The sequence below is a fragment of the Armigeres subalbatus genome, chromosome 2, assembly GCF_024139115.2.
Source record: "Armigeres subalbatus isolate Guangzhou_Male chromosome 2, GZ_Asu_2, whole genome shotgun sequence".
NCBI lineage: Eukaryota > Metazoa > Arthropoda > Insecta > Diptera > Culicidae > Armigeres > Armigeres subalbatus.
This window is the reverse complement of record NC_085140.1, coordinates 430493041-430518754: the sequence shown is the minus strand read 5'-3', so window position 1 is coordinate 430518754 and position 25714 is coordinate 430493041. Positions and strand designations below refer to the sequence as shown.

At 32.2% G+C, this 25714-nt stretch overlaps 1 protein-coding gene and 1 non-coding gene across 2 annotated transcripts in view; one reads left to right on the top strand and one right to left on the bottom strand.

The window, feature by feature from the left end:
• LOC134213562 (neuronal acetylcholine receptor subunit alpha-7-like) overlaps positions 1-25714 on the top strand; it is a 396467-nt gene that overhangs the window by 143758 nt on the left and 226995 nt on the right. The window lies entirely within an intron of this gene.
• Positions 7822-7893, bottom strand: Trnac-gca (transfer RNA cysteine (anticodon GCA)). The gene has a single exon. It is a non-coding gene; the product is annotated as a tRNA-Cys (tRNA).

Sequence of the window (25714 nt, the reverse complement as noted above, 5' to 3'; positions counted from 1 at the left end):
AAGAATTGTATATGCCAAGTTATTATACAATAATAATTATTGTCAAATTTGTTTTTCGGTTGTGGCAATGGAGGAGTGTCAGCTCCTCGCTCTATGGCAGTGGACGCGTGCCACTGGGAAGCGGCCAATGACGGCCACCGTGTGCAGGAGAGGAATGTTGTTGTGACGCAAGTAACGGCTTTGTGCGGCAAAGGGCCGTAAGTACACGATGGAAGAATGGATGAATGCCTGCCTCTGCGTATGCGTACTTGCCTGATATAGATCGGAGGAGACTGGAGACTATTCTAAAGTAGTGGTTGAAGGTCTTTCATAGGATGTCCACCAGGTTGAGGTGGGCGAGATAGGTAAGCTCCAGCCCTTACAGATACCTGCTGTCTATTATTGCTTGCCCAACCCCTAAAAGTAGACCCAAGGGGCCAACCAACCAACCAACCAACTCTAAACTTTACAGTAGTATTACTCATTGTCCCGCAATAATTTTTCTGGTTTATTTCTAGTATCCATGGTTCCATCCGATCGACTCAGTTCGACGAATTGAGGTGATGTCTGCGTGTGTGTGTATGTTTGTGTGTATGTTTGTGGACAAAAAACTCACTCGTTTTTCGGGCACTTATCTTTAGCCGATTTGTTCGCAACAAGTTGCATTCAACGGGGAATCCTGTCTCATTGTTTCCTATCTATCCTATCTACAATCGGCCGGATCGCACTATGGGCTCAAAACTTATGGCCAAAACACATTTTTTTTTACACGCAAAAACCGTTTTCATTTTTCGGACACTTATCCTTTGAACAATCGGACACACACACACATTTTTTGGGCACTAATCCTTAACCGATTTGCTCGCACTAAGTTGCATTGGACGGATAATCCTGTCTCGTTGTTTTTTTTTTGAAAATCGGCTGGATCGCACTCTGGGCTCAAAACTTATGGCCAAAATATAATTGTTTTACACCCAAAACCAGTGCAAACAGCTCACTCATTTTTCGGGCCTTTATCCTTAACCGATTTTCTCGTAACTAATTGCATTCGACGAGGAATCCTGTCCCGTTGTTTTATATTTAAAATCGGCCCGATCGCATAATTTATGTACTTATTTTTTGGGCACTCCTGTCTTATTGTATCCTATTAAAAATCGGCCCGATCGTACTGGGCTTGATTTTTTGTCTGATCGTATACTAAATGTACAGAAAGGCTATAATTGATTAGGCCCCTCCGTAGCTCTTGTTGAATTTTAATTCTGTGGGCATACTTAACATGTTGAAGTTATTCTTACAGTGACAATTTCTATTTATTTTGGTTATTGCGTACGCATCTTGAACCTATTGATTTCTTGTTCTTGCCAATTTTAACCAGCCACCGCACAGTTTAATAAAGGTCATATGTATTCAGTAGTTCAGTTGACGGAACCGTATATAGATCTAATTAGACGTAAATCTTTCATTTACTCAGTTACTAAGTAAAATTTTAAAAAATTGTATTGCCGTATCTCTTCTTCTCACGGATATTTAACGACGCTTATTTTTAAATTTTTATATTTTCAAAAAAAAATATTTTAAAGTTTAAAATAAAAAAAAAATATTTTTAAATTTTTGATTTTTGAATTTTTTAATTTTTGAATTTTTAATTTTATTTTTTTTAGATTTATCTATTTTTAAATTTATAAATATTTAATTTTTGAATTTTTAAATTTTTAAATTTTTAAACTTTTAAATTTTAAAATTTTAAAATTTTTAAATTTTTAAATTTTTAAATTTTTAAATTTTAAAATTTTTAAATTTTTAAATTTTTAAATTTTTAAATTTTAAATTTTTAAATTTTAAATTTTAAAATTTTTAATTTTTAAATTTTAAATTTTTAAATTTTTAAATTTTAAATTTTAAATTTTTAAATTTTTAAATTTTTAAATTTTCAAATTTTTTAATTTTTAAATTTTTAAATTTTTAAATTTTTAATTTTTTAAATTTTTAAATTTTTAAATTTTTAAATTTATAAATTTTTAAATTTATAAATTTTTAAATTTATAAATTTTCAAATTTATAAATTTTTAAATTTTTAAGTTTTTAAATTTTTAAATTTTTAAATTTTTGAATTTTTAAGTTTTTAAATTAAAAATTTTTAAATTTAAAAATTTTCAAATTTTTAAATTTTTAAATTTTTAGATTTTTAGATTTTTAAATTTTTAAATTTTTGAATTTTGGAATTTTTAAATCTTTAAATTTTTAAATTTCTAAATTTATAAACCTATAAATTTTTAAATTTTTAAATTTTTAAATTTTTAAATTTCTAAATTTATAAATTTTTAAATTTTTCAATTTTCAAATTTATAAATTTTTAAGTTTTTAAATTTTTAAATTTTTAAATTTTTAAATTTTTAAATTTTTAAATTTTTAAATTTTTAAATTTTTAAATTTTTAAATTTTTAAATTTTTAATTTTTAAATTTCAAATTTTTAAATTTTTAAATTTTAAATTTTTAAATTTTTAAATTTTTAAATTTTTAAATTTTTAAATTTTTAAATTTTCAAATTTTTAATTTTTAAATTTTTATTTTTTTTTAAGTTTTTAAATTTTAAATGTTTGAATTTTTAAATTTTTAAATTTTTAAATTTTTGAATTTTTAAATTTTTAAATTTTTAAATTTTTGAATTTTTGAATTTTTAAATTTCTAAATTTTTAAATTTTTAAATTTTTAAATTTTTAAATTCCTAAATTTTTAAATTTTTAAATTTCTAAATTTATAGATTTATAAATTTTTAAATTTCTAAATTTTTAAATTTTTAAATTTTAAAATTTTAAAATTTTTAAATTTTCAGATTTTTAAATTTTTGAATTTTTAAATTTTTAAATTTTTAAATTTTTAAATTTTTAAATTTTTAAATTTTTAAATTTTTAAATTTTTAAATTTTTAAATTTTCAAATTTTTAAATTTTTAAATTTATAAATTTATAAATTTTTAAATTTTTAAGTTTTTAAATTTTTAAATTTTTAAATGTTTGAATTTTTAAATTTTAAAATTTTTGAATTCTTAAATTTTACAATTTTTAGATTTCTAAATTTATGAATTTATAAATTTTTAAATTTTTAAATTTTTAAATTTCTAAATTTATAAATTTATAAATTTATAAATTTTTAAATTTTTAAATTTTTAAATTTTTAAATTTTTAAATTTTTAAATTTTTAAATTTTCAAATTTATAAATTTTTAAATTTTTAAATTTTTAAATGTTTGAAATTTTAAAATTTTAAATTTTTAAATTTTTAAATTTTTAATTTTCTAAATTTTTGAATTTTAAAATTTTTAAATCTTTAAATTTTTAAATTTTTAAATTTTTAAATTTTTAAATTTTCAAATTTTCAAATTTATAATTTTTTAAGTTTTCAAATTTTTAAATTTTTAAATTTTTAAGTGTTTGAATTTTTTAAATTTAAAATTTTTAAATTTTTAAATTTTTAAATTTTTAAAATTTTAAATTTTTAAATTTTTAAATTTTCAAATTTTTAAATTTTTAAATTTTTAAATTTTTAAATTTTTAAATTTTTAAATTTTTAAATTTAAATTTTTTTAAATTTTTAAATTTTTAAATTTATAATTTTTTAAGTTTTTAAATTTTTAAATTTTTAAATGTTTGAATTTTTAAAATTTTAAATTTTTAAATTTTTAAATTTTTAAATTTTTAAATTTCTAAATTTTTAAATTTTTATGATTCAACACACTATTTTCTTCATAAGTTTTGAACGCAATGACCTATCGTGATTATATTCAATTTAGGTTAACAAGGGGTTTGTCCCCTGTCGAATGCAACTTGTTGCGAGAAAATCGGTTAAGAAATTACTATATGAAAAGTGGCTTATGTTTTTCGGTTGTGTGTGCACACACACATACACACGGACCGACAGTCAGTTGTTCAGTTCTACGATCTGTGTCGATCGGTATATAATATCATGATCTAATGCTCCATTTTCCATGAAAAAACCCAGATTAATCCACCTAGCGGCGATGGTGCCTTTCTCGACCTTCGTAAAATGTGTGTGCTTGAAAATAGATGAGCTAGTAGCTAGGAGTAAAAAAGACAAATTTCTTTGTCCGTTCTATGAAAATCAGATTATTTATGGCAAAGATATTGTAGATCCAGTTGAAAACCGAAAATCATATTTTGTTCCATTCCCGGATGTCGCGACTGCATTGCGAGTTGTGCCCGACTATGGCACAGTTGCGCACTACTCGCGATGCAGTTGCAACATTTGGAAATGCGAGAAAATGCGATTGTCGCGAAACCTTGGTTCGGTTTTCAGCTTGATCTACAATATGCTTATAAGAATTTCGACATTTTTGTTTCCTTTTCCAATCTTTTTGACGTACATACCCCTGTTTTATTTTACCCAGTCATATATTTTAAGGATATCACTTTTGGATGTAAATTGAACTGAAGCTCCGACTACACAAAAAGAAAACGAAAATGTCATTCCCATCAAGCGAGCGGAGGGCAATATTTGTTATGATATAAATCTCATGACCGTCTTTCTACCAAACTCCCGTATGAAGAGGAAGGGAAGTGTATCAGTGTGGAAGCATCCGATAGTTCGTTTTCGGAAAGAAATTATAGCCTTTCGGTACAACTTTGTTGCACAAGAAAGGCAAAAAGTATTTTGGCCATAATTTCAAAGGTAATAGTCCAATCTGGCCAACTTTCTAAATAGAACAGGATTCCGCATCTAATGGAACGTACACACAGTCAAGCAGTTTGACCAACATTGACTCCACCTCTCGTTTATTCAAACATCCATCAAGTTTTACCAACAGCGGCACGAACAATCAATTTATTCGACCAACAATATCACACACGAACGACCGAAGCGCTAACTTGAGCACCAACCATCAAAAAATATATGGGGGTTTGTGCAACTTCACTACAAATGCTCAAACATGTTCGGCAAACCTTGACTCCACCCCCGACAACTCAAACCAAAATCAAACCGTTTTAATTTTTTTCCAACCGAGCCGCCAACTGTCAAATGGTTGGTCGAACAACTTCACACACGTTCAAACAAAGCAGCAACCGAAGCGTTTTCTTGGGGGCGGAGTCAATGTTCGTCAAACTACTTGACTGGTGTGTACGTGGCATAATGCAATTTGTTGTGGAAGTAAATCAGTTGAGGGTAAGTCCATTAAAAAGTCAGCTAGACTTTTTACTCGCTTTTATAACACATAGTATATTTTGGCCATAATTTCCGTTCCCATGGTCCAAATTTTCCAGTCAAAGAAAACAATACGACAGGATTCCGCGTTGAATGAAACTTGTTGGAATTATAGATAGTGGAATATATAGATGAGTGAAGATAAATCCTCTGTCTCCAAACGAACTGTCAAACGTGTCTCCAAACGAGCATGACGTCACGATTTCAATGGAAACGTTAAGGGCTGTGACGTCATATGTGCGTGTGCACGGGCAGAAAAATCGACTCAGCCATGCTTTCGCTCATCTATATATTCTACTATCTATAGTTGGAATTAAATCGGTTGAGGATAAGTTCCAAAAAATTGAGCTAAACTTTTCGCACTTTTGGTGCGCGCACACACACACACAGAGACATCATCGCAGTTCGTCGAGCTTATACGTATATAACACTATGAGTCTCCATGCCTTCTGTAAAAGTTTGGTTTTGGAGCGAACATACAGCCTTTTCGTATAAAAGGAAAAATGGTGTTTCAGCCATAATTTCCGATCCCATAGTCCGATCTAGCCAATTTTCAATAGAAAACAATGGGACAAGATTCTGCGTCGAATACAATCTGTTGCGAGCGTCAATAGATGAAGTCTAAGTGCTAAAAAAGTGAGCTAGACTTTTTCGAACTCTTTTTCACAATAAATAGTAATTTGACCATAACATCTAAGCCCATAGTCCGATCTGGCCAATTTCCAATAAGAAAATATGAGACATTCTGCGTCGAATGCAACTTGTTGTGAGCAAATCGGTTAAGGATATGTGCCCGAAAAATGAGTGACATTTTTTACGAGATTTTTTTGTATGAATTTGTATTTTGGCCATAACTTTCGATCCATAGTCCGATCCGGCCAAATTCAAATAGGAAACAATGGGACAGGATTCTGCGTCGAATGCAACTTGTTGCGAGCAAATCGGTTGTGGATAAGTTCCCGAAAAATGAGTGACATTTTTTACGCGATGTTTTCGTATGAATTTGTATTTTGGCCATAACTTCTGATCCCATAGTCCGATCTGGCCAATTTCAAATAGGAAACAATGGGACAGGATTCTGCGTCGAATGCAACTTATTGCGAGCAAATCGGTTGAGGATATGTGCCCGAAAAATGAGTGACATTTTTTACGCGATTTTTCGTATGAATTTGTATGCGTCGAATGCAACTTATTGCGAGCAAATCGGTTGAGGATAAGTGCCCGAAAAATGAGTGACATTTTTACGCGATTTTTCGTATGAATTTGTATTTTGGCCATAACTTTTGATCCCATAGTCCGATCTGGCCAATTTCAAATAGGAAACAATGGGACAGGATTCTGCGTCGAATGCAACTTGTTGCGAGCAAATCGATTGAGGGTAAGTGCCCGAAAAATGAGTGACATTTTTTACGCGATTTATTGTATGAATTTGTATTTTGGCCATAACTTCTGATCCCATAGTCCGATCTGGCCAATTCCAAATAGGAAACAATGGGACAGGATTCTGCGTCGAATGCATTTTATTGCGAGCAAATCGGTTGAGGATATGTTCCCGAAAAATGAGTGACATTTTCTACGCGATTTTTTCGTATGAATTTGTATTTTGGCCATAACTTTTGATCCCATAGTCCGATCTGGCCAATTTCAAATAGGAAACAATGGGACAGGATTCTGCGTCGAATGCAATTTGTTGCGAGCAAATCGGTTGAAGATAAGTGCCCGAAAAATGAGTGACATTTTTTACGCGATTTTTTCGTATGAATTTGTATTTTGGCCATAACTTCTGATCCCATAGTCCGATCTGGCCAATTTCAAATAGCAAACAATGGGACAGGATTCTGCGTCGAATGCAACTTGTTGCGAGCAAATCGGTTGAGGATATGTGCCCGAAAAATGAGTGACATTATTTTTTACGTGATTTTTTTGTATGAATTTGTATTTTGGCCATAACTTTCGATCCCATAGTCCGATCTGGCCAATTTCAAATAGGAAACAATGGGACAGGATTCTGCGTCGAATGCAACTTGTTGCGAGCAAATCGGTTGAGGGTAAGTGCCCAAAAAATGAGTGACATTTTTTGAGTAGTTTTGCGCACACACACACACACATACACACACACACACACAGACACACACACACACACACAGACACACACACACACACACACACACACACACACACACACAGACATCACCTCAATTCGTCGAACTGAGTCGATTGGTATATAACACTATGGGTCTCCGGGCCTTCTATAAAAAGTTTGTTTTTGGAGCGATCATATAGCCTTTACCGTATACTTAGTATACGAGAAAGGCAAAAAGAAATGTTACCGGAATAGTTCTTCTGTGACACGAAATAACTGAATCGAATGCGGTGACTGTCATATCAAATATACCAATCTGCACTTGTTTGTTGTATGCAAGGTTTGATAAGACTGATTCTTTTAGATTGTTGACTTCATTCAGTTCAGTTAGGATAAAAAGAAACAGATATAATGCATAATGATTTGTTCAACTTGAAGTCAAGAGCTACAGTGCACGAATGACTGCTGCTTGCTAGCGCTTTGATTTTTATATATGCATAATCCTTTAGGACACATTTTATACTTAAAAAAATATTCCCAGCGAGGGGGCACCCGGGTTTGAACCGGGGACCTCTCGATCTGCAGTCGAATGCTCTACCACTGAGCTATACCCCCTTGAATGAGGGTAATAATATTAATATTTTTAATATTTAGCTATCATTTTTGTTAATCTGACATACAATTAAATTAAAAGAGAGGTTACATCAAGATGAATACATCACTAGGTGTTCCAATCTGCCAAATTCACGATTCAGCCATCTTGGATTTTAGTATGGGAGAGCCAGCCGGTTTGTTTTCGTTTTGCACTGAAAATGAACTTTTCACCCCCGCCGTCTTCTCTTCCATAAACTGGGCAGATTGGAGCACCTAGTAGTGTATTCATCTTGGGTTACATGTTGTACGTCGATAATTACTCAAATATCCTGTCGTAATAATTATTTTTCCAATCTTTTCACTTGCTCCTAGTATTTGAGCTTTTCTCGCATTCTTGTACGAATCATTATATACCTACTCGATATTTGACCTGACTTGCTCCATAATTCATACTTCTTGAAGCATACTTCACTGTCCCTTCACGATTGAGTAATCGTCGATGCCATCGCACATGAAGCTTACTCAATCAAATAAATTTCCCATCAAACGAACGGTCTCCCGAGGGTTAATGTGTGCTTACCCACTCGGGCATCTTCATCTTTCTCGACACCAATTCAACATCCAAATTCAGTTACCACTTGCGCTACTGCTGCAAGTCCGGTCCGAAGATTAGATTTTCCCGAATCCAGCCCCGTCCACTTGCTGTAGCAGGACTGCCACCCCACCAGACCGGGGAATAAAATTGACCCAATCGAATCTGCCAGCATTCGATTGCATAATTTACGACCAACACCGGGGCATTTCGCCCGAAACAGATTCGGACCGTCAATTTATGTAGGTAAATCGACGTGTGTGAGAAGACTGCCGATAAAAAAAGAGACCACTTTCGACCGGGTACGTCGTTCGGGGCAGCAAACGTTCGACAAGCCGGCCGGTTCGTTTGGAGATGAATGGACCGTTCTGGAGTCGGTTGTTCCGCCTTTGAGCGGCACTCGTGCAGAAAATGCCTTAGCACACCGTAAAAATCCTCATTCTTTCGACGACAACGAGTCCGCTGTACGACATCGTTAATCTGCGGGGGCTGTGGTTTCCCGGTTTCATGGTGCGGCGCGTAGGCACGACAGGCACACGCGTGATGTGATTCTAAAAGTGATACGGGAATGCGTACGGATAATCCTTAGTGTGCAATATATTAGACACATCATCCTTGCCTTTGGATTTAGAGAGCATCGGAATGTTGAATTTCAATGGGAAGTTTACATTACTTTACTTTAATGCTCATGGGGGTAATACGAATGTTATTGAAGACTGGGCTTGTCTAGCGTGTCGAGATACAGAACAATTTTCGGATAAAGAGGAGTAATATGCGCGTTGCAAAATATGTAGTCAAATTGACATGAAATCATTTTCCATAAGAAGAGTTGATATTTTTCCATTTAATTACACTACTTTTATCTTGTGTTTTGATCTCAACAGTAAGCAGTGTTTTGTGCATGACTCGGAAGACTGAAAGGGAATAACGGCATAAAATCATACATACGTTCACAGACATCATTCCAACTTGTTTTCGGAGCGCACATATATAAAAACGACTACCACTTTGTTGCAAAGCTCAAACACCGAAGCTCAGATCACCTCAACAACCCTTTCTTTTAGTCGCCTGGCATCGTTTCTGTGTTAAAGATGACAACTTAACCCAATTTGACTCGACCTGAGACCTCATCGCCATATAGCGTCTATTCCGCACCACCACTTTCGTTGTACGACTAAGGCACCCAAGTCATCTTACTTAGATGTTCGAATTAGGAAAATATGGTTGAAATTTCTCACTCCTCAAGCTTTTGTTTGTTAAACCCATATGAATTTTATTTTCCGCCTATGAAATAATAAAAGAACATCCACAAACTATGTCCACTTGAAAGGATGGATAAAGCGTAGAAATGTGATCTAATTATTGGATCTTTCCCAAATGATTCTGATTAAATTATTAGAAGTTAATCTATTAAAAAACGCGGCTGTATAAATCTAAGGTTCTGTACATTAGTTCTCTGTTTGCAACCACTGTGTAACTGCCTGTGATTGTTCTATACGGTTTTTTCACTGTCGCCACGCTGATCCATCTTCGACGTGATGACTATGCGGTGTGGCGGAGGTGTTGATTAAACTTGAACGCGCAAGAAATAGAAATAGAACGTCGCAAACAAGGTCGCATCTTATCGTCCATGGTGGGACGAAGAAAAAAATAATGTAGAAAAAACGGAAGAGAACAACTCGCGTTGTTATGGCGATAAAAATAGCTTGCTCACATTGACTGGCGCTCGGGATGTCGCGTGGGAGTAACCCCACGTTCGTGTACGGTCGAGTAGAGTCACACTATCTTGCTCCAACCGACGGTGCTCGAGACCCAAAGAGGGCTCCGGATCCGGTGGAAAACAAAGGGAATTATCTCTAACTCATGCTTCTCCGCTCGTTGGATTACTTAACGCGTGCCAGGCCCTGTTGCCGGTCGTCATGACGGGAATCCTGGCAGCTTCGACGATACAGCGATGACAACGACTAAGTAGAGGAAGGCACCGATGACGACGGCAGCCAAGACGATGATGAGAGCGACGACAAAGTTGGTTAACGCTTCGATCTAGTTTTCGTCTTGCTGCGGGGGGTTTTCATTGGCTTTCTTCGCCTTTGGACTGCGCCATAGATGGGAAGCAATAGGCGTATGAGTAAGGTAGATGTTATTCTAAATACATACTTAATCGTGCTTGGCAATTCAAGAACATCATTGGAAAATTGGACTTTCTTATGTTCTAGAAAATTGTTAGGAATACAGTGAGAAGGAATATCCCTCTCGGGCTCAACTTTTTGCACGCCACTGTTCACAATTCATTTGCTATGTCCGCCTGTCCGCATGAGTGAGGGTTCTGATAAGTTTTGTATCCACAGCCAGCGGAGCGTTATTCTACCCTTCATTTTTTCGTCCCCTCACAGCAACCCCTAATCTATAGTGAGAGGCCCACTTCATCTAGCAGAGGCCCTGGGGCAAAACGCCTTGTACCGGGAAATATCTGTTAGGAAAGTTGGGGACAAAAACAAACGTCTTCCAAATATATGCTATGTTCGAATATTTGTCAAGCAGACTTGAGAGACATAATCATAGTTATCTGACCTCACTACATAAATTTTGTTCTATCATTTCATTCATAATGTGAATTGGAACCATAAAATGCGTCGTATTGCTCCAACAATTTAGCAATCCAGAACAGTTCCTTTTTATACTGCTTTCCTTCATTGCAACTATTTTGTAGACCTGTTCTGATATACTAAGAAAACCGCAAAAGGGGTTAAAGCAGAAATAAATATGCATATCACTTGTTTTTGGGAAATCTAGAAACAGGAATTTTAGTTTTCTTCACAAAATTCTATTTGTCTGACGTTTGCTACAACAACAATTACATTTTCGAATTAAAAAAAGCATTTGTCTTATTTTGGGTAAAATTTACAACTGTCGGATGAAGTGAAAGTAGTCGAGACAATCTTCATAATAGAAGAAAAGGATGACATCAACATTCTTACATATTGTGCATATTGTCCCTTCTTCCTCCGCATGAATCTATCAATAGCAGTGCGGCAAAAGACTCATGATGAGCTTTCCCTGATACGACTAGCTTTCTTCGTTGCCTGATAGGATAAATAAGTCATAAATGCAACTGTTGAGTTAGGGCACACAGTGCTTTTTCGTGGCTATTTTTCCCTACACCCCATCAAGATGTGAAGCTGGAGTGGATTAGGAGGACGCAAAGAAAGTAGGGCAACCAGGGTGTTGATGGACCGAATTAGCTTTGGTCGGAAACCAGATAAGGGTAAATATATTAGGTTGACTAATCCGTATGAAATGATGTATTAATTCGCCGTACCTACGCGTTCTATAGCAATGTCCCAGGAATTGGAATGCGATGGTACAGTGAAAGAGAGTTCCACAATGAAAATCTTAAAGAATTGTATATGCCAAGTTATTATACAATAATAATTATTGTCAAATTTGTTTTTCGGTTGTGGCAATGGAGGAGTGTCAGCTCCTCGCTCTATGGCAGTGGACGCGTGCACTGGAAGCGGCCAATGACGGCACCAGTGAGAGGAATGTTGTTGTGACGCAAGTAACGGCTTTGTGCGGCAAAGGGCCGTAAGTACATGATGGAAGAATGGAGGAATGCCTGTCTCTGCGTATGCGTACTTGCCTGATATAGATCGGAGGAGACTGGAGACTATTCTGAAGTAGTGGTTGAAGGTCTTTCATAAAATGTCCACCAGGTTGAGGTGGGCGAGATAGGTAAGCTCCAGCTTACAGATACCTGCTGTCATTATTGCTTGCCAACCCGCAAAAAGTAGACCCAAGGGCAACCAACTCTAAACTTTACAGTAGTATTACTCATTGTACGGCAATAATTTTTCTGGGTTATTTCTAGTATCTATGGTTCCATCCGATCGACTCAGCTGACGAATTGAGTGAATGTGTCGTGTGTCTGTGAACAAAAAAACTCACTCATTTCTCGGAACTATCTTTAGCAATTTTTCGCAAAAGTTGCATTCAACGGAATCCTGTCTCATTGTTTCCTATCTATCCTATCTATAATCGAGCGGATCGCACTATGGGCTCAAAACTTTTAAAACACATTTTTTTTACACGCAAAAACCGTTTTCATTTTTCGGACACTATCCTTTGAACAATCGGACACACACACATTTTTGGGCACTAATCCTTAACGATTTGCTCGCACTAAGTTGCATTGGACGGATAATCCTGTCTCGTTGTTTTTTTTGAAAATCGGCTGGATCGCATCCTGGGCTCAAAACTTATGGCAAAATATAATTGTTTTACACCCAAAACCAGTGCAAACAGCTCACTCATTTTTCGGGCCTTTATCCTAACCGATTTTCTCGTAACTAATTGCATTCGACGAGGAATCCTGTCCCGTTGTTTTATATTTAAAATCGGCCCGATCGCATAATTTATGTACTTATTTTTGGGCACTCCTGTCTTATTGTATCCTATTAAAAATCGGCCCGATCGTACTGGGCTTGATTTTGTCTGATCGTATACTAAATGTACAGAAAGGCTATAATTGATTAGGCCCTCCGTAGCTCTTTTGAATTTTAATTCTGTGGGCATACTTAACATGTTGAAGTTGTTCTTACAGTGACAATTTCTATTTATTTTGGTTATTGCGTACGCATCTTGAACCTATTGATTTCTTGTTCTTGCCAATTTTAACCAGCCACCGCACAGTTTAATAAAGGTCATAGATATTCAGTAGTTCAGTTGATGGAACCGTAGATCTAATTAGAGTCGAAGTACACGCTAACTTTCATCTACTCAGTTACTAAGTAAAATTGTAAAAATTGTATTGCCGTATCTCTTCTTCTCACGGATATTTAACGACGCTTATTTTAAATTTTATATTTTCAAAAAAAATATTTGAAAGTTTAAAATAAAAAAATATTTTTAAATTTTGATTTTTGAATTTTAATTTTTGAATTTATAATTTTGAATTTTTAATTTTATTTTTTAGATTTATCTATTTTAAATTTATAAATATTTAATTTTGAATTTTTTTTTAAATTTTAAAATTTTAAATTTTAAAATTTTAAAATTTTAAAATTTTTAAATTTTAAATTTTAAATTTTAAATTTTAAATTTAAATTTTAAATTTTAAATTTTAATTTTTAAATTTTTAAATTTTAAATTTTAAATTTTAAATTTTAAATTTTTAAATTTTTAAATTTTAAATTTTAAATTTTAAATTTTTAAATTTTAAATTTTAAATTTTTAAATTTTTAAATTTTAAATTTTTAAATTTTAATTTTTAAATTTTAATTTTTAAATTTTAAATTTATAAATTTTAAATTTATAAATTTTAAATTTATAAATTTTCAAATTTATAAATTTTAAATTTTAAGTTTTTAAATTTTAAATTTTTAAATGTTTGATTTTAATTTTAAATTTTAAAATTTTAAATTTTAAATTTTAAATTTTAAATTTTTAAATTTTTAGATTTTAGATTTTAAATTTTAAATTTTGAATTTTGAATTTTAAATCTTTAAATTTTAAATTTCTAAATTTATAAACCTATAAATTTTAAATTTTAAATTTTAAATTTTAAATTTCTAAATTTATAAATTTTTAAATTTTCAATTTCAAATTTATAAATTTTGTTTTTTAAATTTTTAAATTTTTAAATTTTTAAATTTTAAATTTTAAATTTTTAAATTTTTTAAATTTTAAATTTTAAATTTTAAATTTTTAAATTTTAATTTTAAATTTCAAATTTTAAATTTTAAATTTTAAATTTTAACTTTTAAATTTTAAATTTTAAATTTTAAATTTTAAATTTTCAAATTTTAAATTTTTACATTTTTAATTTTGTTTTTAAATTTTAAATTTTTAAATTTTGTTTAAATTTTAAATTTTAAATTTTTTGAATTTTAAATTTTTAAATTTTTAAATTTTTGAATTTTTGAATTTTTAAATTTCTAAATTTTAAATTTTTAAATTTTAAATTTTAAATTCCAAATTTTTAAATTTTAAATTTTTTTATAGATTTATAAATTTTAAATTTCTAAATTTTAAATTTTAAATTTTAAAATTTTAAAATTTTAAATTTTCAGATTTTTAAATTTTGAATTTTTAAATTTTTAAATTTTAAATTTTAAATTTTTAAATTTTTAAATTTTAAATTTTTAAATTTTCAAATTTTTAAATTTTCAAATTTTAAATTTTTAAATTTATAATTTATAAATTTTAAATTTTAAATTTTAAATTTTTAAATTTTAAATTTTGAATTTTAATTAAAATTTTGAACTTAAATTTTACAATTTAGATTTTAATTATGAATATATTTAATTTTAATTTTAATCTAATTTAAATTATAATTTAAATTAAATTTTAATTTAAATTTAAATTTTAAATTAAATTTTAAATTAAATTTATAAATTTTAAATTTTAAATTTTTAAATGTTTGAAATTTTAAAATTTTAAATTTTAAATTTTAAATTTTTAATTTTCAAATTTTTGAATTTTAAAATTTTTAAATCTTTAAATTTTAAATTTTAAATTTTAATTTAAATTTTCAAATTTTCAAATTTATAATTTTTAAGTTTTCAAATTTTGAAATTTTAAATTTTAAGTGTTTGAATTTTTTAAATTTAAAATTTTTAAATTTTTAAATTTTAAATTTTCTAATTTTTAAATTTTAAAATTTTTAAATTTTTAAATTTTATGTTTTAATTTAAATTTTAATTTTAATTTATAAATTTAATTTAAATTTTAAATTTTAAATTTCAATTATAAATTTTTGTTTTAAATTTAAATTTTAAAGTTTGAATTTTAAAATTTAAAATTTTTAAATTTTAAATTTAATCTAAATTTTTAAATTTTATGATTCAACACATATTTTCTTCATAAGTTTTGAACGCAATGACCTATCGTGATTATATTCAATTTAGGTTAACAAGGGTTTGTCCCTGTCGAAGCAACTAGTTGCGAGAAAATCTCAAGAAATTACTATATGAAAAGTGGCTTATGTTTTTCGGTTGTGTGTGCACACACACATACACACGACCGACAGTCAGTTGTTCAGTTCTACGATCTGTGCGATCGGTATATAATATCATGATCTAGCTCCATTTTCCATGAAAACCCAGATTAATCCACCTAGCGGCGATGGTGCCTTTCTCGACCTTCGTAAAATGTGTGCTTGAAAATAGATGAGCTAGTAGCTAGGAGTAAAAAGACAAATTTCTTTGTCGTTCTATGAAAATCAGATTATTTATGGAAGATATTGTAGATCCAGTTGAAAACCGAAAATCATATTTTGTTCCATTCCGGATGTCGCGACTGCATTGAGTTGTGCCCGACTATGGCACCGTTGCGCACTACTCGCGATGCAGTTGCAACATTTGAAATGCGAGAAAATGCGATTGTCGCGAAACCTTAGTTCGGTTTTCAGCTTGATCTACAATATGCTTATAAAATTTCGACATTTTTGTTTCCTTTTCCAATCTTTTTGACGTACATACCCTGTTTTATTTTACCCAGTCATATATTTTAAGGATATCACTTTTGGATGTAAATTGAACTGAAGCTCGACTACACAAAAGAAAACGAAAATGTCATTCCCATCAAGGAGCGGAGGGCAATATTTGTTATGATATAAATCTCATGACCGTCTTTCTACCAAACTCCCTATGAAGAGGAAGGAGTGTATCGTGTGGAAGCATCCGATATTCGTTTTCGGAAGAAATTATAGCCTTCGGTACAACTTTGTTGCACGAGAAAGGCAAAAGTATTTGCCATAATTTCAAAGGTAATAGTCCAATCGGCAACTTTCTAAATAGAACAGGATTCCGCATCTAATGGAACGTACACACAGTCAAGCAGTTTGACCAACATTGACTCCACCTCTCGTTTATTCAAACATCCATCAAGTTTTACCAACAGCGGCACGAACAATCAATTTATTCGACCAACAATATCACACACGAACGACCGAAGCGCTAACTTGAGCACAACCATCAAAAATATGGGGTTTGTGCAACTTCACTACAAATGCTCAAACATGTCGGAAACCTTGACTCCACCCCCGACAACTCAAACCAAAATCAAACCGTTTTAATTTTTTCCAACGAGCCGCAACTGTCAAATGGTTGGTCGAACAACTTCACACACGTTCAAACAAAGAGCAACCGAAGCGTTTTCTTGGGGGAGTCAATGTTCGTCAAACGGTTGATCGTGTACGTAGCATAATGCAATTTGTTGTGAGTAAATCAGTTGAGGGTAAGTCCATTAAAAGTCAGCTAGACTTTTTACTCGCTTTTATACACATAGTATATTTTGGCCATAATTTCTGTGCCCATGGTCCAAATTTTCAATAGAAAACAATACGACAGGATTCCGCGTTGAATGAAACTTGTTGGAATTATAGATAGTGGAATATATAGATGAGTGAAGATAAACCTCAGTTCCAAACGAACTGTCAAACGTGTCTCCAAACGAGCATGACGTCACGATTTCAATGGAAACGTTAGGGCTGTGACGTCATATGTTGTGCACGGGCAGAAAAATCGACTCAGCCATGCTTTCGCTCATCTATATATTCTACTATCTATAGTTGAATTAAATCGGTTGAGGATAAGTTCCAAAAATTGAGCTAAACTTTTCGCACTTTTGGGCGCACACACACACAGAGACATCATCGCAGTTCGTCGAGCTATACGTATATAACACTATGAGTCTCCATGCCTTCTGTAAAAGTTTGTTTTGGAGCGAACATACAGCCTTTTCGTATAAAAGGCAAAATGGTGTTTCAGCCATAATTTCCGATCCCATAGTCCGTTCTAGCCAATTTTTAATAGAAAACAATGGGACAAGATTCTGCGTCGAATACAATCTGTTGCGAGCGTCAATAGATGAAGTCTAAGTGCTAAAAAAGTGAGCTAGACTTTCGAACTCTTTTTCACAATAAATAGTAATTTGACCATAACATCTCCATAGTCCGATCTGGCCAATTTCCAATAAGAAAATAGAGACATTCTGCGTCGAATGCAACTTGTTGTGAGCAAATCAGTTAAGGATATGTGCCGAAAAATGAGTGACATTTTTACGAGATTTTTGTATGAATTTGTATTTTGGCCATAACTTTCGATCCATAGTCCGATCCGGCCAAATTCAAATAGGAAACAATGGGACAGGATTCTGCGTCGAATGCAACTTGTTGCGAGCAAATCAGTTTGGATAAGTTCTCCGATGAGTGACATTTTTACGCGATGTTTTCGTATGAATTTGTATTTGGCATAACTTGATCCCATAGTCCGATCTGGCCAATTTCAAATAGGAAACAATGGGACAGGATTCTGCGTCGAATGCAACTTATTGCGAGCAAATCGGTTGAGGATATGTGCCCGAAAATGAGTGACATTTTTACGCGATTTTTCGTATGAATTTGTATGCGTCGAATGCAACTTATTGCGAGCAAATCGGTTGAGGATAAGTGCCCGAAAAATGAGTGACATTTTTACGCGATTTTCGTTGAATTTTTTTGGCCATAACTTTTGATCCCATAGTCCGATCTGGCCAATTTCATAGGAAACAATGGGACAGGATTCGTCGCATGCAACTTGTTGCGAGCAAATCGATTGAGGTAAGTGCCCGAAAAATGAGTGACATTTTTACGCGATTTATTGTATGAATTTGTATTTTGGCCATAACTTGATCCCATAGTCCGATCTGGCCAATTCCAAATAGGAAACAATGGGACAGGATTCTGCGTCGAATGCATTTTATTGCGAGCAAATCGGTTGAGGATATGTTCCGAAAAATGAGTGACATTTTCTACGCGATTTTTCGTATGAATTTGTATTTTGGCCATAACTTTTGATCCCATAGTCCGATCTGGCCAATTTCAAATAGGAAACAATGGGACAGGATTCTGCGTCGAATGCAATTTGTTGCGAGCAAATCGGTTGAAGATAAGTGCCCGAAAAATGAGTGACATTTTTACGATTTTTCGTATGAATGTATTTTGCCATAACTTGATCCCATAGTCCGATCTGGCCAATTTCATATAGCAAACAATGGGACAGGATTCTGCGTCGAATGCAACTTGTTGCGAGCAAATCAGTTGAGGATATGTGCCCGAAAAATGAGTGACATTATTTTTTACGTGATTTTTTGTATGAATTTGTATTTTCCATAACTTTCGATCCCATAGTCCGATCTGGCCAATTTCAAATAGGAAACAATGGGACAGCGATTCTGCTCGAATGCAACTGTTGCGAGCAAATGTTGAGGAAGTGCCCAAAAAGAGTGACATTTTTGAGTAGTTTTGACACACACACACACACACACACACACACACAGACACACACACACACACAGACACACACACACACACACACACACACACACACACACACACAGACATCACCTCAATTCGTCGAACTGAGTCGATTGGTATATAACACTATGGGTCTCGGGCCTTCTATAAAAGTTTGTTTTGAGCGATCATATAGCCTTTACGTATACTTAGTATACGAGAAAGGCAAAAGAATGTTAAGGAATAGTTCTTCTGTGACACGAAATAACTGAATCGAATGCGGTGACTTCATCAAATATACCAATCTGCATTGTTTGTTGTATGAAGGTTTGATAAGACTGATTCTTTTAGACTGTTGACTTCATTCAGTTCAGTCAGGATAAAAGAAACAGATATAATTCATAATGATTTGTTCAACTTGAAGTCAAGAGCACAGTGCACGAATGACGCTGTTGCTGGCTTAGATTTTATATATGCATAATCCTTTAGGACACATTTTATACTTAAAAATATTCTCAGCGAGGGGCACCGTTGAACGGGACCTCTCGATCTGCAGTCGAATGCTCTACCACTGAGCTATACCCCTTGAATGAAGGTAATAATATTAATATTTTTATTTAGCTATCATTTTGTTAATCTGACATACAATTAAATTAAAAGAGAGAGATCAAGATGAATACATCACTAGGTGTTCCAATCTTCCAAATTCACGATTCAGCCATCTTGGATTTTAGTATGGGAGAGCCAGGTTTGTTTTCGTTTTGCACTGAAATGAACTTTTCACCCCCGCCGTCTTCTCTTCCATAAACGTCAGATTGGAGCATAGTAGTGTATTCATCTTGGTTACATGTTGTACGTTGTTAATTAGTCAAATATCCTATCGTTATAATTATTTTTCCAATCTTTTCACTTACTTCTAGTCTTCGAGCTTTTCTCGCATTCTTGTACGAACCATTATATACCTACTCGATATTTGACATGACTTGTATTGAATCATGCTCCATAATTCATACTTCTTGAAGCATACTCATTGCCTTCAGATTGAGTAATCGTCGATGCCATCGCACATGAAGCTTACTCAATCAAAATTTCCTATCAAACGAACGGTCTCCGAGGGTTAATGTGTGCTTACCACTGGGCATCTTCATCTTCTCGACACCAATTCAACATCCAAATTAGTTACCACTTGCGCTGCTGCAAGTCCGGTCCGAAGATTAGATTTTCCGATTCCAGCCCGTCCACTTGCTGTAGCAGGACTGCCCCCACCAGACGGGAATAAATTGACCCAATCGAATCTGCCAGCATTCGATTGCATAATTTACGACCAACACCGGGGCATTTCGCCCGAAACAGATTCGGACCGTAATTTATGTAGGTAAATCGACGGTGAGAAGACTGCCGATAAAAGAGACCACTTTCGACCGGTCGTCGTTCGGGGCAGCAAACGTTCGAGCCGGCCGGTTCGTTTGGAGATGAATGGACCGTTCTGAGTCGTTGTTCCGCCTTTGAGCGGCACTCGCAGAAAATGCCTTAGCACACGTAAAAATCCTCATTCTTTCGACGACAACGAGTCCGCTGTACGACATCGTTAATCTGTGGGTGCCGTGGTTTCCCGGTTTCATGGTGCGCGCGTAGGCAGGCAGGCACACGCGTGATGTGATTCTAAAGTGATACGGGAATGCGTCGGATAATCCTTAGTGTGCAATATATTAGACAGATCATCCTTGCCTTTGGATTTAGAGAGCATCGGAATGTTGAATTTCAATGGGAAGTTTACATTACTTTACTTTTTATGCTCATGGGGTAATACGAATGTTATTGAAGACTAGCTTGTCTAGCTCGAGATACAGAACAATTTTCGGATAAAGAGGAGAATACGCGTTGCAAATATGTAGTCAAATTGACATGAGATCATTTTCCATAAGAAGAGTTGATATCTTTCCATTTAATCTCACTACTTTTATCTTGTATTGTGATCTCAAACAGTAAATGAACATCCTGAGTTTCTATCTCTTATATATATTATATATATAACAAACTTAAGACGTTTTATGTAAAAACCCCAAAAAAATCTATTTTTTCATTCTAACTCTTTCCAATGATTTTTTTCACATTTTCCGTCTCTTCTACAAAGTTCTACAAGCAAAATTACATGTTTTTGCTGAACATTGTAACATTCCATCTCACATACAACAAAAGTTATCTTTAAATTATACAAAATCTTAGAGGTATTTCCACTTGTGATTACTCCCTTAATTGCAAAAAGTCGCAAATTTCTTCACAATATACTGAAAATCGCCTATTTCATTTTTCTACTGACATTGAAAACCTTTGTCGACAAGAGTCTTCTCGAATGCTGTGTTAAAAACTTGTAATCCTATGAAAAATCATAATATTTGAATAACTTTTGTTTTATAAGAGATGGAAAGTTACAATGTTCAACAAAATATGTCATTTGCTGGTTTGACAACTTTTTAGAAGAGACGGAAAATGTGAAAAATCATTAGAATTAGTTAAAGTTAAGAAAATGATTTTAAGGGGATTTCCACATGAACCATGTTTGTTATATTGTTATATCAAAAATCTGTTATATCAAAAATATATTATTATATTTATATAAGAATTCATAAAAAATATAATTCAAAGAATTCAATTTCAAATTTCTGTAAGTATTCGTGTGATGACGAAAATACAATAAATGTACACAGCACACATGTCGAAGCGTTTCAATTTGATTAAAAGAGCAGAAACATATGCTGCAGGTAAATTTTAGGACAAACGAGGAACTGACGCATTGATTGCTAAGATTGTTAGATCTCGTTGTATCAAAAGCCCGAAATGTCCAAGAAGTCGAAGGAAGTTGCTTACAGAAGATACTAAACTATATTAGTGAAATTGTGAAAGCGATGACAAAGAGAACAACGAATACAAATCCAATTGAATTTGGACAACTTTTCCTTTGGTATTACATATTTAAAAAAAATACTTTGCATTTCACGTTATAACGTGCTATTAAAAACAAATGCGGCGATGAAGCTGAGTTTCTATATTTTTGATATAACAAACTTAACATGGTTTATGTGGAAATCTTCTTAAAATCATTCTCTTAACTTAAACTAACTCCAATGATTTTTTACATTTTCCATCTCTTTTACAAAGTTGTCAAACCAGCAAAATTACATGTTTTTGCTGAACATTGTAACTTTTCATCTTCTAAATAATAGAAATAAAATGGTCTGTGTTCGTATCCGCATAACTCGAAAACGGTTGGATAGATTTTTTTCATTCCTTCAGCAGATATGTTCGCCATAGTTTCCGACGGGTTTATATGATATTTCCTAATGCAAAAATCCCGAGGAAAGTTGAGTAAATCGTGGAAAACTAAAATTAAGAATCGTATGGAAACTTCTCATGGGAAGTTCAGAACGCCTACTATGCAGGACAACGTCTGCCGGGTCGACTAGTCTCTTATAAAACAAAAGTTTGCAAGTTTTTATCACAGCATTCGATAAGACTCTTGTCGACAAAAGTTTTCAATGTCAGTAGAAAAATAAAATAAGCGATTTTAAGCTTATCGTGAAGAAATTTGCGACTTTTTGCAATTAAGGGAGTAATCACAAGTGGAAATACCTCTAAGAATTTGTATAATTTAAAGTTAACTTTTGTTGTATGTGAGATGGAATGTTACAATGTTTAGCAAAAACATGTAATTTTGCTTGTTTAACAATTTTGTAGAAGAGACGGAAAATGGGAAAAATCATTGGAAAGAGTTAGAATGAAAAATTAGATTTTTAGAGGGTTTTTACATAAAATGTCTTAAGTTTGTTATATATAAGAGATAGAAACTCGGAGTGTTCAGCAAAGTTGCTCGTATTAACATTTTCTACAACTTTGCGGAAGACACTACGTGTCTATCTCATTCTGGTGGAAAAATAATTTTCTCAACTAACTTCCAGGGGGTTTAATCATCAAACTGTTTTTATCGAAAGATGCGTTCCTAAATATCTTAAAACTTCCAAAATCAACACTTTTCGAGTTTTTGTATTTCGATCTTGAAAATGGCGAAATAAAACACTGTGCAATGTGGAAAGACGCCTACTTTGGGTACTGACCCCAGTCAGAAGGTCAGGTGATACCTCGCAGTGTGTAGGCATTCTGTCTGGAACAGCAAGATTGCTACCACCATACCAGTCACTTCTAGGCAACACCCGGCTCGAAACTCAACCATCAGTGTTGAAATGCTCAGCAGCTTCGCCACCGACCTCAGAAGGACCTCCATATTGTCTCCTCTCTTGTAATGTCTCGCTATGGAGTTATTTATAGTGAACCAAACCAGTGGATAGCAGATTTTAATACAGCTCCGCAGTTCTGTTGTATTGTATTATACATAGACTTGTAATATTTTAATACAATATCTGTATAAAAATCTTAAAGAATTGTATATGCCAAGTTATTATACAATAATAATTATTGTCAAATTTGTTTTTCGGTTGTGGCAATGGAGGAGTGTCAGCTCCTCGCTCTATGGCAGTGGACGCGTGCCACTGGGAAGCGGCCAATGACGGCCACCGTGTGCAGGAGAGGAATGTTGTTGTGACGCAAGTAACGGCTTTGTGCGGCAAAGGGCCGTAAGTACATGATGGAAGAATGGAGGAATGCCTGTCTCTGCGTATGCGTACTTGCCTGATATAGATCGGAGGAGACTGGAGACTATTCTAAAGTAGTGGTTGAAGGTCTTTCATAAAATGTCCACCAGGTTGAGGTGGGCGAGATAGGTAAGCTCCAGCCCTTACAGATACCTGCTGTCTATTATTGCTTGCCCAACCCGTAAAAGTAGACCCAAGGGGCAACCAACTCTAAACTTTACAGTAGTATTACTCATTGTACGGCAATAATTTTTCTGGGTTATTTCTAGTATCTATGGTTCCATCCGATCGACTCAGTTCGACGAATTGAGGTGATGTCTGTGTGTGTATGTCTGTGAACAAAAAAAAACTCACTCATTTCTCGGGAACTTATCTTTAGCCGATTTGTTCGCAACAAGTTGCATTCAACGGGGAATCCTGTCTCATTGTTTCCTATCTATCCTATCTAAAATCGGCCGGATCGCACTATGGGCTCAAAACTTATGGCCAAAACACATTTTTTTTACACGCAAAAACCGTTTTCATTTTTCGGACACTTATCCTTTGAACAATCGGACACACACACATTTTTTGGGCACTAATCCTTAACCGATTTGCTCGCAATAAGTTGCATTGGACGGATAATCCTGTCCCGTTTTTTTTTTTTTGAAAATCGGCTGGATCGCACTCTGGGCTCAAAACTTATGGCCAAAATATAATTGTTTTACACCCAAAACCAGTGCAAACAGCTCACTCATTTGTCGGGCCTTTATCCTTAACCGATTTTCTCGTAACTAATTGCATTCGACGAGGAATCCTGTCCCGTTGTTTTATATTTAAAATCGGCCCGATCGCATAATTTATGTACTTATTTTTTGGGCACTCCTGTCTTATTGTGTCCTATTAAAAATCGGCCCGATCGTACTGGGCTTGATTTTTTGTCTGATCGTATACTAAATGTACAGAAAGGCTATAATTGATTAGGCCCCTCCGTAGCTCTTGTTGAATTTTAATTCTGTGGGCATACTTAAAATGTTGAAGTTATTCTTACAGTGACAATTTCTATTTATTTTGGTTATTGCGTACGCATCTTGAACCTATTGATTTCTTGTTCTTGCCAATTTTAACCAGCCACCGCACAGTTTAATAAAGGTCATATGCATTCAATGGTTCGGTTGACGGAACCGTATATAGATCTAATTAGACGTAAATCGCGTACACGCTAACTTTCATTTACTCAGTTACTAAGTAAAATTGTAAAAAATTGTATTGCCGTATCTCTTCTTCTCACGGATATTTAACGACGCTTATTTTTAAATTTTTATATTTTCAAAAAAAAATATTTGAAAGTTTAAAATAAAAAAAAAATATTTTTAAATTTTGATTTTTGAATTTTAATTTTGAATTTATAATTTTGAATTTTTAATTTTATTTTTTAGATTTATCTATTTTTAAATTTATAAATATTTAATTTTGAATTTTTAAATTTTTTACATTTTAAAATTTTCAAATTTCAAAATTTTTAAATTTTTACGTTTTTAAATTTTTAATTTTTTAAATTTTTCAATTTTTCAATTTTTAAATTTTAAATTTTTTAAATTTTTTAAATTTTTAAATTTTTAAATTTTTAAATTTTAAATTTTTTAATTTTTAAACTTTTAAATTTTTAAATTTTTAAATTTTTAAATTTTTAAATTTTAAATTTTTAAATTTTTAAATTTTAAATTTTTAAATTTTTAAATTTTAATTTTTAAATTTTAAATTTTAAATTTTTAAATTTATAAATTTTAAAATTTTAAAAAATTTTAAATTTATAAATTTTCAAATTCATAAACCTTTAAATTTTTAAGTTTTTAAATTTTTAAATTTTTAAATGTTTGAATTTTTAAATTTTAAATTTTAAAATTTTTAAATTTTAAATTTTTAAATTTTTAAATTTTAGATTTTAGATTTTAAATTTTAAATTTTTGAATTTTGGAATTTTAAATCTTTAAATTTTAAATTTCTAAATTTATAAACCTATAAATTTTAAATTTTTAAATTTTTAAATTTTAAATTTCTAAATTTATAAATTTTTAAATTTTCAATTTTCAAATTTATAAATTTTTAAACCTTTAAATTTAAAATTATTTAAATTTTTAAATTTTTAAATATTAAAATTTATAAATTTTTAAATTTATAAATTTTGAAATTTTGAAATTTTGAAATTTTGAAATTTTTAAATTTTTAAATTTTTAAATTTTTAAATTTTTAAATTTTTAAATTTTTAAATTTTTAAATTTTAAATTTTTAAATTTTCAAATTTTTAAATTTTACATTTTTAATTTTTAGGTTTTTAAATTTTAAATTTTA